A 15,073-nucleotide genomic window follows, 5' to 3' on the forward strand; every position below is an offset into this window, starting at 1 on the left:
AGGGTAAGCCTTGCAGGCACAGGGTATCACTGGAGGTTTTTTGTATAAAGGTAGTCCATTTCTACACTTGAGTTACCAAAAAAAATCACCTTGGTCATAATGATGAACCCACATAGCACATTTTGAATTCGACTTCTGTTAGTAGGCCAATAATCTCATTGTGCTTTAGCAAAGATACAAAAAAAAAATAGAGTTTAAAAATAATTCTTTTAAGATTTCATTTGATTCAACTACAAACATTATTTTAAATTGTGTTCCAGTCTGATTATGAAATTTTCAAGAAACAAGCTTTAAAATAAACTGTTATTTTTAAGAAAAAGTTGTGGGTGGCAGAACGTGAGACTTTTGTGGATCGTGCCACCTATTTTCTCTGAGAAATGCCAAGGGAGCTAATTAAAGAACCTGGAGAGGGAGCAGAGCCATGAAGAGAGAAGGGCATCCTCGATTCCTTCCATGTCTGTTGCTGTAGGCTCACCCAACACTGTTCTCTGCACCAAGCCCTTCTTGAGAACCTCCCATAGGACCATACATTTGCCCTCAGGAAAATTAGGCCTCAAAATGAGAGGAACCAGGAATAAACCTATTCTGTAATTAACTCAAGAATAGTGCCTACAATGAACGAGTGGTTGAAAAAAAATCCCATCTCAATGAGTCCTAATTGGATACAAGATAATGTTGGTAGAAGTTTAAAATATTTAACCAGCAGTAAATATTCAAGGCAGTCATTGGAAGTAATCAATGGCTACGTGAATGCATACATTAGCTCCAAGGAATCACTTAATCAACAGTTCGAATAAACAAGCGGAGAATTCAAAATGCAGAACCAAAAATACAGAGAATTAGCAAAGATGTTAATTGCTTCCAGGTACTTTCTTTTCCCAGTATTGACTATTTAAACATTTGTCAAAGTGTAGCTAAAAATAAGCAGTTTTCAAGAGATTCATTTCTTCCTTTCTTTCTTTCTTTCTTTTTTTTTTTCTTTCTTTTCCTTTCCTTTTCTTATTTTCGAAGGAGCTGCTCTCTTAGAATCAATGATTGCTGGCTGGGTGCAGCAGGCAGTTAGACATGTGTAAGAAGTGTTAGGAGGTGACCTCACAGTATAAAGCCTCGAGAATTCTTCTGTTAACATGTGCTGCTGCTGAAAACCATTTCTTTGTTCTTCTGTAGCTAGCCTTCCCCAGTTAAAAATGGAGACTTTCTTTCCTGTTCTGGGTATTTTATATGATTACAGATAGACTATGAGCTATATTTATGAAAAAATATGGAAACTCCCATAATAGATGATTAGTTGGATTTAAAAACTATTCCTTGGTAGCTTCCTTACTGAGTACTTCTCAAGTTATTTTATATTTGACAATTTAAAAAAGAAAACAAATGGGAAATATTTAAATCCTAGAGCGAATCCACTCATACTATTCACCAACTTGGACAATAACATTTTATAATTACCTATGAGAATCCCTAGCTACACAAAGACATCCCTGCAGCCCTTTCTCTTGCCTTTTGAAGAAAATATTGCCCCTACATCGTTTCAAAGAGAATTTGTTTCTTTTTCCATCTTCAGTAATCATTAAGCAGTCCTTCACTTTTAAGAAAACATAGAGCTGAGACCCTTTCTGGTTAAAGACAACGTGTTTAATTTTAGGGCTCCCCAACTTCAAGCCGTCTAGTCCTTACAAAATGGCAAGATCATTTGTTTAATGTGTAATTGTCTACAGGTTAGGAGGGAGGTCCTTAGGGGTGTGAGTTATAAACTTTGGTTCTAATTTCTGTCTCCTTGCTAATTACCTGTTGTAGCCTCGGGGTAACCATTTACCTTGCGTTAGAGGCCGGGATGTTAAAATGGGGAGAGTGGACTTGGAGAGTGGATTTAAAACATCATGAAATTGTTAGGATCTTTCCTGAGACTTCATTATAGAGACTAGATGCTTCCAAGTCTCAAACTGATGGATTTTTGTGTAGCCCTTCTACCAGTACTAGTGTCACAGTTGGTTTTTCCTTTTTATTATAAAAACTATGAAAAATCTAAGACTTGGAGAAGTTTGAATAATTTACCCAAGATCACGTAGCTAGACAGTAGTAAGCTTGCCCTTCAGATGTAATCTACTAACCCCCAGAGAACTGCTTCTTTCTCTTTCTTAAGTGCTTATTTGATATGGAAATTATCGTGTATTTTTTAACAACCACTTCTCAGTAATGAAATATATACACATGGGCCTTCCTATATGTTGGTATTCACTTTTATGTAATTATGAATTATAGGGGTTGCTTAGTAACTGTTCAACCATATGCAAGGCATTAGATTTATGAAACACCTCGTTTTGTCACCCTTCCCCAAGTCACATCCCCTTCTACTTCTCAGCTGTAAATAGGAGACATACATCATAATGATTCATCATTGATTAAAGTCTTAATTATAGTGTTTAGTGACTTTCTTTTGAGTTATAATTCTTACCATTTTAATAACTAAAATTATTTTAGTGGTTTTTATTTTATACACATAATGTCTTATGCTCCAGGTTAATGATTTTCTGCCTGGGACTCAGGGGGCATGAATTATTTATTGTATTCTTATATTTAATATTTTCTGATGTGGAGAATAGAATGATTTGTACTGAATTTTTATAAAAGAATTCATGTTCTTTTCTTCTACAGAAAGTGTGTATTTTTCCTGCCTATCTCATTGATTAACACTGTATGTAGAATATCTTGCTATGTGTCACAATTGCATTCTGAGAACTGTGTGTTGATATTGGGGGAGCATAGTGATTTGTATGAGTAAAATCCAAATAATTCCTGTCTCTGTTATTAATACGTCTCTTTGTATTGTAATTATGAGAGAAATGAATACATCTTAAGAAAATAGGCAAAATAAGCAAAAAAGAGCACCACGAGTTTAACCTAGGTTTTGGCAAACATGGAATGGTAGTGTTATATTTTGAGTCATAGAGAAGGCTAATATGTATACTCTTGGTCTACATGGGGAAGCTCTGTTATCTTCATAATAGGAATACATCCTAATATGCACAATATTTTGAGACACAGAGTTAGCTAACCTTTCATTCCCACAGGCAGATCATATCAAAGCACATTGCCTGCAGCCCCTGGAAAGTTCAGCTCAGAGGATGTTTCACCCAATTAATGCCTTTGTCCAAATTAGATCAACAGTGGTACTTTGGTAGAAACAAATGAGTAAATATTAATCCTTTATGGAATTGATAACAACTAACACCTAAGTATCAATCATAGTAACAAAGTTGGTTACTCCACATTTTTCTCTGTATTTCCTAGGTATGTATATGTGCATATGTGTATGTGTAAGTGCGTATATATACGCATATATAAATATACAAATTTATATATGTATATATGCACACAGATGTGTATGTATACATCAACATGAGAAATGTTCATGTATTCTAAATTTATATTTTCAAAGTTTCATTATGTAATTGAAGTAATAATTTATTAAATGTAATGTTAAACCATGTAATAAACTATATTTACAGTTTTGTGGTTGTTCATTGCTGTATTTCATAAAAAGCCCTGGTGAATTCTTGCAAATACATAGAAGCGGTTAACGTTCATGATCTTTGATGTACATACTTTCAAGAATAAGTGGAATAAAATTTGTTTCTTGACATACTCATCACTCTGCAAAAAAAAAGTGCAGATCATTGTAATTATTGCACAAATTCTGCTGCCTTTTAATCTTTACAAAGAATTAATACTTTGATGATGTTATATAAATCTATAAAATCTTCTACAACTTTACAGCAAAACTAGGTTTGCTTTTGATTCACCAAATAGCTAAACTATTTATTTTACAACCAGACCATTCGTTCATGGAGTCTTTCACTTTTATACGTCTCTACTTCTCTAATTGGTTAAAGAACAAAATTACTGTATTTCTTTTACAATGGCAATGGACTTCTAATCTGTAAACTAATAATTTCATATTGAGAAGAAAAACTTGCTTTGTAACCTTTTCCTTCCCTTCCAAGTATGGCACAACTGAGAAATGCAAAAATATTTTTCTTTACAAGCTTTATATCTGTAAACAGTTTAATGTCATAACCACTTTCTTTCTTCCCCTTGACTTCTATCGTTTCCCCCAAATGCCCCTTTCCAACTTCATGTTTTCCTCCCCTTCTACTCCTCATCCTTTTTTCTTTCTTTCTTTTAAAAAATAGTCTACACTGTCCAATTAGTGTTGCTCATATGTGCAGACGCAAGGGAACACCATTACCTTCTAAATATTTATGTACTTTTTTGTTTAGGTTTTTTTTTAAATTTCTTTTTATTTGTATATGTGTGTATGTATCTGAAGAGGCCAGAAGAGGGTATTGGATCTCCTTGAACTGGAGTTACAGATGGTTGTGAAACACCTAATATGGGTGCTCATTTGAAACAGGCCTATGGAAGAACAGCATGTATTCTTTTTTTAAAATATATTTTATTAATTTATTCATATTACATCTCAATTGTTATCCCATCCTTTGTATCCTCCCATTCCTCCCTCCTTCCCATTTTCCCCTTATTCCCCTCCCCTATGACTGTGACTGAGGGGGACCTCCTCCCCCAGTATATGCTCATAGGGTATCAAGTCTCTTCTTGGTAGCCTGCTATCCTTCTTCTGAGTGCCACCAGGTCTCCCCATCCAGGGGACGTGGTCAAATATGGGGCACCAGAGTTTGTGGAGAGTGGGGTCTGACTTTCGCACGAACTCTGGTGCATGTATTCTTTTAAAACAATGAAATTTTCTATATTTTATTCCTTTTATAATTTGAATTTTTGTTGGAAACAAATTTGTCATAGAATATGTTCTGATCACCCTCCTCCAGTACTCCTCACCTCTCCAGTGTCCTAGTGCTGAGAGGGGAAGAAAACACAGGCTCCCATTCCTGTATATTTATGTTTATATTAACAGACCTGGGCTATACTCAGCCTTGAGTCAGAGACCCAATCTTTCTACAGCGGGTTGTCATCAAAACAGAGACATATAATTTGTAAGGCTGAGAATAAGAGACTGAGTTCTTAACTCTCAGTGGGACATGTTTATGACTCTCCATCTCTTTGGAAGCTCAGGGAAGATACATGAGCCTGAGTGTGGAAAGGCATGAGGACACAAGAATGTGTCCCAGCAAGTAGACATGGACGGTATTCTCAGAAACTAAGGATCCTTCCCACTTCTTATAGAGAATTTATTTACTTATAAACCTCAGCAAGGGGTGGATAACATGATGAATCCTGTGGAAATAACAAAAACTTCAAATATTCAGCAGTTCAGAAAGTTGAGTATCTCATAATGAGTAATAGAAAAGCAAATAGAAGGACTCAAAGGGGACAGGAGTTCCACAAGAAGACAAACAGAGCCAACAGATAAGGGATGGGGAGGTTAGTGGTGGAGACTGATGCACCAAACATGGACCATGCATGGAGAGGACATAGTTCTTCCATTCAGATGTAGCCAATAGGCAGCTCAGTCTCCGTTATGAGTACCCTATTAAGGGAATCAGGGGCTGTCCCTGCCATGGACTCTGTTGCCTGCACTTTGATCACGTCCCCCTGACAGGTGCCTTACTCTGTCGCAGAGGAAGAGGATGCAGGTAGTCCTGATGGAACTTGGTAAACTGGGGCAGGAAAGAATGGCTCCCTCTGTCTCTGAGAATTAGGGAAGGGGAATGGATGGGGGCAGTGGGACCTGGAAGAAATGAGGGAGGGGTCTATGATAGGGATGTAAATTGAATCATTTTAAAAATAAATTTAAATTAGAGAGAAAAAGAAAGAAAGAAAGAGCTATTGAATGTCTTTGAGTCTTCTGCATATAAAACAGGAAAGGAATGCAATAGAGACTCAAAGGTGTTTTCAAGTTCTGCTTCTTTGTAGGCACTTATCTTTACTGACAGAGTGTCCTTTTTAGGATATAGTCTTTTCCTTCCAGATGTCTTCATCTACTATATTTTTAACCAATAGTTTTATTGAATCAACAATTCTGAGGTAGACCAAGAGCAGAGTACCTTCCCCTCACTTCCTGTTTTCCAAACAGTAGAGAAAGATCAAAGTTAGGGTCCGAGCCAGTATTGTCAAGTTATAAAATAGCCTACTCATCATGTCTAACTTTCTTTGACAGTATCTTCAAAGGCTCCTGTATCTAAGGATGATTTTATTGTCAATAGACAATCAGGCGGGTCAATGTTCATTTCATTTGTGAAGAAAACCACGTCAAGTAAATTTCATTATAAAACCTAGGAATCAATACACATTTGTGCCAGTGTTCTGTAAATAATGAATGTGAGTACACTTTTACCCTGAAATAACATTTTTTAAGGGATTGGATTTTTTACTAAAAGAAATGAGAAGACACATTTGGTATCTATAACTCAGACAGTGATATCAGAATGCCTGACATCTGTGTACAGGGTTTCTAATTGGCAGTGAAGGTTGCAGCATAGAAATCCCCTTTCTCCCAAGACTCTTGCAACATATCCCAGGACCTCAGATCTTACTTATTCTTTCTGAGTTAGGTCCTCATAATTCCACCGTGGCTTAGTCACATCCCAATGCTAAACTCTAATTACAATTCAGTAATTACCGTACAGAACAGATGTGTGTTGTGTTCTAGAGAATTAAAAAAAAAAAAAATTGGCAGGTGATCTACACCTGTACCTTCAGCAGTGTTGTTACCAAGAGAAGTAGCAATCAGCATTAAAACCCAGCCTCAAGTTGCCAAGGTCTCAAATTTAGCTGATGCAGAGTGCACCATGAGGGGTTCTGTTGCCAACACATCAAATGCTCTCCAGGCTCCCCTCAGCTTTCCCAATTGTCAGTCACCAAATGTCAGCTTTTACCCTGTAAAGCAAGTTTTGATTTTGTTCAATTAAAGAGTATAGTGGTGAAGTGAGATCCCCTAGGAAGTGACTTCCCTTAAAACATGAGCTAACACTGTGACAAAACGATTCTATCGAGGGTGTGTGTTTTGTTGGTAATTTCTTATATTATGCACAGCCAGGATAATAGAAGTAGAACTGAGGATAGCAAGAGGGCAATGGAAAGGTACAAAATATAGTTTCTTTGGCAGAGGGTTCACTGTTCTGCTTTAATCCTGATCATATTAAAAACAAGACTAGAAAGAGCTGGCAGTTTTTTTTTTTTTTTTAATATGCTGTGATTCATTATACCATGTCCTCTAGTAGAGCATTGAGTTTGTTTCACTCTAATTTCATAGTTATAAATCCTGTACTCTTTCCACCAGGGCTTTGCTTAAATGGTCTCCATGACTGCCAGGCAGGATTGATTTTTTTTTTAAAGTATATTTGCTCAAAGTTTTCTCCAAGAGATAAGGTAGATAATGTGGTTTAAATGCATCAGCCACTTGAGTGATTTTTATGCTCAAGATTGGGGTCAATGCAGCTGAAGGGAATAGACATAAGAACACTGAAGTCTGCGTATTTCTCCAGTGCAACACTCCAGCACTTCAGACAAGCTTGGTGTCTGTGTCTCAGTGTGGAAAGCTGAAGAGTAGGCTGCAGTGACCAGACTTAAACGAGTCTTTTTCGTAGTCATGTGTGTTCAGACACTGATGCAAATTTCAGGGCTTGATGTTTGATGTTTATAAATGGGTCATTTATTTTCTTCTATGGAATAATTTCTATATCTTATTCCTCATTCTTTTGGCTCTCAAAAGTTAGTAATGATAACAAAATATTTCTGAGATGGAAGGAGAAATTATGCACAACTGAATTTTGACATTGCACTCACATCACACTATAAATCTTCTTAAAATGAGATATGACAAAAATACGAAAAAAAAAAAGTGCGAAGTCAGGAGGCAAAAGCAGAGAACACATGGAAAGAAAAGTCACTTGCTATCAATCATAATGATAAAAACCACAGATGTCTCTGGTAAGACATCGCGTTGGTGCGGAGGGCCTTACCTAATTCTCACTAGATAAAGACAAATCTCAGAGAGTCTACTCTAGTATTGAGAATTCTTATATAATTTTCTCCATTACTAGCATTTCCAAAATCTATGACTAATTGAAAAAGGTAAGTTATGGTGAAAATACAGTTCTTCTGTGATTGAATTTTAAAGAGATAATACATTTTGAAATATTTGTAATATATAAAAGATAAAAAATGTTCATCTCCTTTGAAACAAGTTACTGGCCTTGTTATGCTGACAGTAGTCTACTTAATTACAGACACATTTCAGTTAAATGTTTTAAGATTTGTATTCACTATTTTTATTCATGTGCATGGGTCTTTATGTCTGTGTGAATGGATGCCCTGTTAATAAGCAGGTTCTCACAAAGGCCATAAGAGGACGTCAGATACTTGAAGCTTCTTGATGTGGGGGTCTGGAACCACATTAGCATCCTCTGGAAAAACAGCAAGTGCTGCCTTAACTACTGTACTATCTCTCTAGCCTCTACATTTTAAAAAACAATAATAATAAGAATAATAATGAAGAGGAGGAGAAGGAAGAGGAGAAGGAGGAGAAATAAAAAGGAAGAAAGTCTTTTCACTGTAGTCTCATACCCATCCTATGCACCTATCCTACCCATTCTTAGAGGTATAAGATTTCTCAAAATAACTGATACCTTCCTATTTGCTTATTTGTGCCTTTCTTGCAAATCACCCCTCACAACACACACATGTAGTATTACTAATTTTTAGTACTGTTTATTAACATTCATGAGAAAATCCATATTAGTTGCTTTTTTAATTCTCCCTTTGTTTGATATAATCATATGCATTTATTATAAACAGTATATATTATCATATCATTTGCCATTTAAGCTTTATTCATGAACATAGGTGACAGTGAATGTTCTGGTATCCATGCTTCAGAAACAAATGCTTCTCTTGTGCTTATTTTTATATATGTTGGCTCAATGGATTTTGGGTTATGTGTATATACACAGTACAAATTTTTCTAATTTATGTTGTTTAACATGTTTCAGTGCTTTTATGGTCATTCTGGTTCCCACCCTTCCATTCCTCCTCATCTTATTGAAACAGCCTTCAGACTGTTTTGGCATCTTTTCTGAGGCACATCCTGGCTCAGTTCTTGCCATTTTACAGTAGTAAAAGAAGCTTCAACTATCTCTGCATTAGCGTGTGGGTGTGTTATGCCTGCTACCATCCCCTTGAATTTGCCACTTATTTCAAATAAATAGACTTTACTTTTATATTAAGGGTTCTTGGCCCCATGCTTTGAACAGATTTGTTCTGTCACAGAGCCTTTCTTGAAGGTGGTACTACATTAACTATAGGATGAGACTTCAGCCAACTTCTTGAAGTTTCTTTCACAAGCTTTGAAATTCCGTTTCTGTGTTAGTTTCCCAGGACACTGATTGATGCAACCAGAATTCCTAAAAGCTCGAGTCTTCATCCTGACACACCATCTCCCTCTCTTGCCTCTTTTGGAGTGTCTGTGTTCTGAGAAGATTGCTCTTCATTTGTTATCACACATAGAGGCTGTGCATTTACTGACCTAGATCTTTCTCTCTTGTCACCTTTCTGACCTTGAGGATTGGAGTACTTCTAGAACAATTTAATCTTCCACTGTTCATACTGCCATGGATGCCAGTTAAGAAAAAGATTTATCACTGTCACTTCCAGAAGTAATTTCCAGCTGTTTGATCCACTCTCCTATAATTTTTTATCACTTGAAAATGTGTTTGCTGTCTTGAATAAGCTTTATAAGTTAGAATAATTTCCAGAAGTATTGGATATTTCAACATCTTCCCTGATGTAAACATCTATATAGTTGTGACTATCTTACATTCTGATGGCCAAGAGGTAAATAACTACTTTTGGTCCAAATATTTCAAACATATTACAAAATCTGAGGCCTAAGGAGGGCATTATAAAAGGAAAGTATTGATTAAAATGTTGTCTTCATTGATCTCAGAATTAACACATCTTAGAAACATTAAATAAAGAAATGAACAAATAAAAATAGATTATCTTGAAAGCAATATTAACTTTTAGCACCAGTATAACACACACACACACACATACATACATAAGTATGTATACATGTATACATATGTAATATAGGTGTATATTATATATGTGTATGTGTATATGATGTATGTGTTTAATGCATTAAAGTGCACATTACTTTAACAAATAATTGTCTACTACCACTTATGGAGGTCAAAATGTCTATCAATAAGAGACAGATAAATAACTTTATCTTTGAAAAATTGGAAAAGGAAGATTTCTGACAAGAAGGTAGTTTAGCTGCATTTCACAGGATGAGAATATCAGGCATGTGAAGATAAGGAAGAGTCTCTCACAGAGGGAAGAAAGTACATTTGGTATATATAAAAACAGCTGGGAGGATTTGGCTGAATTTGGTAAGAAATTCATGGAAGATAAAGAGAGGATAAATACAGAAGATACAAAATGAACATTGTAGTTCTATAATAAGTCTAGTTACAGATATTAAAAGTTTATAAAGATACCTCTTAAATCAAGCAATACATTTTTAATTTTGTTATGAAATTCTAACTAAGTACATCTGTAATTTTTGTAGCATATGGTAAAGTTGAAACTTGTAGAATTTTATAAATCTATCATTTTAAATATGTACTTGCATGGAAGGATAGCATTGTGTCTAAAAGTTCTGTGTTATTTGGACACACAGTTCTAAGCTGAAGTATTTTCTTCTAATATAAAGGAAGAATAAATGTTTGTATGCAACCAAAACTTATTGGTTCCAGTATGTTGACCTCTGACCCAAGTGCTTCTTTCGTGAATGAGACGCCTCCATTTCTTATCATGATAGGAACTGCATATCATGTTGTCCTGTAGCGACTCATGTTTTGCTTATCATTTAAGACCAAATAGTGTCATTCTCCTTTCTATATTTATGGAGTGTAGGAAGCCGGCCTATGACACGTAAGATAAGAGGAGCATCTGCTAAAGAGAATGCTAGAGTTGAAAGTGTGAAGTATTTAAGACATAGTAAATTAAGACCTAACTCCTCTCTAGTACTATGAAGGGACCTAGAATTCCACTGACCTAATAATTCTCAGTTGTTTCCAGACCTCATCTTACTTCCATGCACACATGCATGGGAATGGCAAGTTGACTTGTTTCTAACTTTCATATATCTGGCTGGAGTCTCAGGGTAGAGAGCTGATGCATACATTGTAACTCATCACCTTTGTATGTATCTCAAACTTAACAGTTTTACTAGGCTTCCGAAATATGCCTAAGTATAAGATAGCCTAAGATAGCCTTTGAGTTGTGGGTTCCAGTGGTATAGGACATTTCTAGAAGCGATCTGAAATTCTGCAAGAGTTGAACCTTAAACTTAAAAATTTTTTTTCCTGTGTGTAAGCCTGTGGATATTATAGCAAGATCATTTGCCTTGGCTTCCCCAGTCTACTATTTGAATGATGTTGTGTCCTCTAAGCCATTGTTTGTTTTTCTGTTTTATTCCTTAAAGATTTTCAGTTATCCACTCAAGGGCATGCTACATACTTCTCATCTTTGATATTACCTTCCTTGTTTACAAACCTAACACTCTTCAAAGAGTCAAGAGTCAAGCTAGGTCCATATCAACCATAAAGGATAATGAACTGATTATTTTGTGTTGGTTTTGATTATAGCAAGGTAATTCATACTGCTTTTTTATTTATTGCTTCTCGGCCTTTTGGCTAAGATCAAGTGTAGTATCTGTTCTTATCAGTTTATTTATCTAGAATTCATAATCATTCTTCATACCCTAGCCTTATTAACCATTATTTTATTGGTGCTAACTGTTTGATTTTAAGCCACCAAATATTCCCAGTTAAAAGTTAAAATTTTTCATAGATGATAAAATTAATGGAATTTGTTTTTATAAATTCATGCCTGCTATGTGTCTGTTTATTGCATTATGATGAGCTTCTTATTTAATTTGTTGTAGGTCTCCTTCCTCCTTACTTTTATCACAATGCTGTTTCCACATGCCCAGAATCCAAGTCCAGATGAGTTTGTCATCATGTCACTACCTACTGTTAGACAAGATAGCTATACATTTTTCATGCTGTTGCTCATAATATTTCCTCTGTCTGGTACTCCAGTATCTTCATCTTTTTCAGTGCTCATTTACTTCCAATATAACATACCTTAACTTCATGATCGAGATCCAACCATCCCATTCTCTTTTCTTGTGGATTTTAATATTGGTGGTTAAATTCTTCATTCTAACGTACAATACTATGAAAACATGTTGTACTGTTTTCTCTGTAATTGAGGCTCTTAAAAATGTTTCTGCTAAGAAATTTTCTAAACATCATTGTTTTTAGGTGCAGTGAACTTTATTGATGGTATTCAAGAGTGTAGGGCTCCCTGGGTCCCTCCCATTATTCTGGGGTCTAGTATGGAAACTATTAGGGGAGATGCTCAGTGTCAGGGGAAGGGTTGGAACAGGGACTCCTCAGCAGCCGAGGGCCTCTCTCTTGTTCTCATGTCCTTGCTGGGATGAGGGAGTCCAGGGCTTCTTACTCCTTGGAAGCCATGTAGGCCATGAGGTCCACCACCCTGTTTCTCTAGCCAAATTCATTGTCATACCAGGAAATGAGCTTTACACAGTTGTCATTGAGGGCAATGCCAGTCCCAACATCAAAGGTGGAAGAATGGGAGTCACTGTTGAAGTCGCAGGAGACAACCTGGCCTTCGGTGTAGCCCAGGATGTCTTTCAGTGGGCCCTCAGATGCTTGTTTTACCATCTTTTGATATTGTCGTACTTGACAGGTTTCTCTAGTCAGCATGTCAGATCTACGACGGACACGTTGGGTGTGGGAACATAGAAGGCCATGCCAGTAAGCTTCCCGTTCAGCTCTGGGATGACCTTGCCCACAGCCTTGGCAGCACCAGTGGATGCAGGGATGATGTTCTGGGTAGCCCCACGGCCATCACCCCACAGCGTTCCAGATATGCCATCCACAGTCTTCTGGGTGGCAGTGATGGCATGGACCATGGTCATGAGTCCTTTCACGATGCCAAAGTTGTCATGGATGACCTTTGCCAGGGGGCTAAGTAGTTGGTGGTGTAGGAAGCATTGCTGACAATTTTAAGTGGGCTGTCATACTTCTCATGGTTCATACCCATCACATACATGGGGGCATTGGCAGAAGAGTCAGAGATGATGACCCTTTTTGCTCCATCCTTCAAGTGGGCCCCAGCCTTCTTCATGGTGCTGAAGACACCACTAGACTCCACAACATACTCAGCACCAACATCAGCCTATTTGATGTTAGTGGGGATATCGCTCCTGGAAGATGGTGATAGGCTTCCGGTTGATGACAAGCTTCCTTTCATGGGTAGAGTCATACTGGAACATGTAGACCATGTAGTGGAGGTCAATGAAGAGGTCACTGATGACAACAATCTCCACTTTGCCAGACATGAAGCAAGCCCTGGTAACCAGGAGCCCAATAAGGCCAAATCCGTTTACTCCGACCTTCACCATCGTGTCAAGGGACGAGGCTGGCACTGCACGAAAACATGCGGCTGTCTCCCGAACAGGGAGAAGAGAGTCCCTAAACATCACTTAAAAATATTCTGCAAGTCTCAGGGCATGTACCTTATTAATGTTATATTTCCAGAATATTAAATACGTTTTCTTATATAAGATATTAATCCCTCTGAATTTACTATCAATTACTTGTATGTGCCTATATTTTTTGGAGAAAGTAGAAAGACACTGGGTGACATAAATATTACTCCGTTGAAGTTATTAGCCTTGGAGACCTTCGGGCCTGTTTTACTTTACAGCTGTGCTGTTAGGCAACAAATCAATTAGCCCACTACTTGATCATTTGATCATTTGTAAAAAGAGAAGGATAGGACTTCTACATTTTTCTTTTATTATTATTTTTTACATATCCAAGTATATATATCCATATATAATATATAATATATATATATTAAATTACCTATAGCAAGAAGAACCATGACACAATCAGGAATTACATAAATGTTACATTCTTAGTGTTTTGGCTATTTGGATTTGACAGGCTTGAAGAAAACATCTTTCCTATCTTGGTTCATCTAAAATTCTAAATGTAAATCAATCTCCATCACATCTTGTCATTATCAACTTAAAACATCCCTCTAGGCCTAAAAATATCTTAACCCCTAAACAACTAAGCTTCATTGTAAAATAAACAATCTGGTCTTCAACTTCATCAGAGTCTTGAGAAGGATAAACTTGATTACTTGAGTATACAGGGAGTGAAGGTTAGTAGCTTTCCAAATGAAAAGATGACAGAGACAGTTTGTTACCTGAATAGCCATAGACAACTCTCTATAATGTTGGAGCATCAGCTTTAGCCTTTTGGCCCAGTATATCTGACAGACGTATTTGTAAGACAGGAACTATTGAGGCCTTGCTTGCCCTCTCTTGGCAGAGTTTTTTTTTTTTTTTTAAATATCATACGCATAATAATAGCACAGGATTCTGAAGATAGTCTAATATAAAAAGAAGTTAACAAGCTAGTAAAGCACCATGGTTTGGGGGAATTTCAAAGTAGAGAGATAAAGTTCAGTAGTATAAAGGAGAGAAGGGAATTATATAACAGGAGGGACTAAATATGATGGGGGATGGGAAGTATACACATTTTATTTATACATATAAAATGGGTTAGGAGTTACTCTATAACTGGAGTTGGGGTAAGATGGGTGCAAGTGGAGATAGAGATTCTACTAGGCATGGCAAAGCAAAATGAGACCACTATACCAGAAATGAATTATCCTCATAGGAGTTGTTGACCTATAAGCTGTGGCTACTGTGTGTATTGGTTATTCGCTAGAACCTGATGGAAAGATAAATGCTGCTGAAGACACCATTCACATGAGAAAATAGAGCTAGTGCTGACCTGGAGACTTTGTGTTTCCTGGTTAGCATTCATAGTGTTAGAGAGTATTATACCTGCTATTGCAGAAGAAAAGTAACCATCACTCTTAGCCAGTTGAGAACTTTACAAGGTATAATAAAATGGCCTAGCAAGATATTTCTACTTGTACAGTAGTGACACAGTACTATGAGAGTAACCAATCACACTTT

General features: G+C 36.7%; 2 pseudogenes; one reads left to right on the forward strand and one right to left on the reverse strand.

Annotated features, from left to right (window-relative positions):
• The first annotated feature begins 11,658 nt into the window (after positions 1 to 11,658).
• Positions 11,659 to 11,804, forward strand: LOC127197807 (uncharacterized; annotated as a pseudogene).
• A 702-nt stretch (positions 11,805 to 12,506) lies between these two features.
• LOC127196844 (glyceraldehyde-3-phosphate dehydrogenase-like) lies at positions 12,507 to 13,480 on the reverse strand (annotated as a pseudogene).
• Between the last annotated feature and the right edge of the window lie 1,593 nt (positions 13,481 to 15,073).

This window comes from Acomys russatus, chromosome 13, assembly GCF_903995435.1.
Source record: "Acomys russatus chromosome 13, mAcoRus1.1, whole genome shotgun sequence".
Lineage (NCBI taxonomy): Eukaryota > Metazoa > Chordata > Mammalia > Rodentia > Muridae > Acomys > Acomys russatus.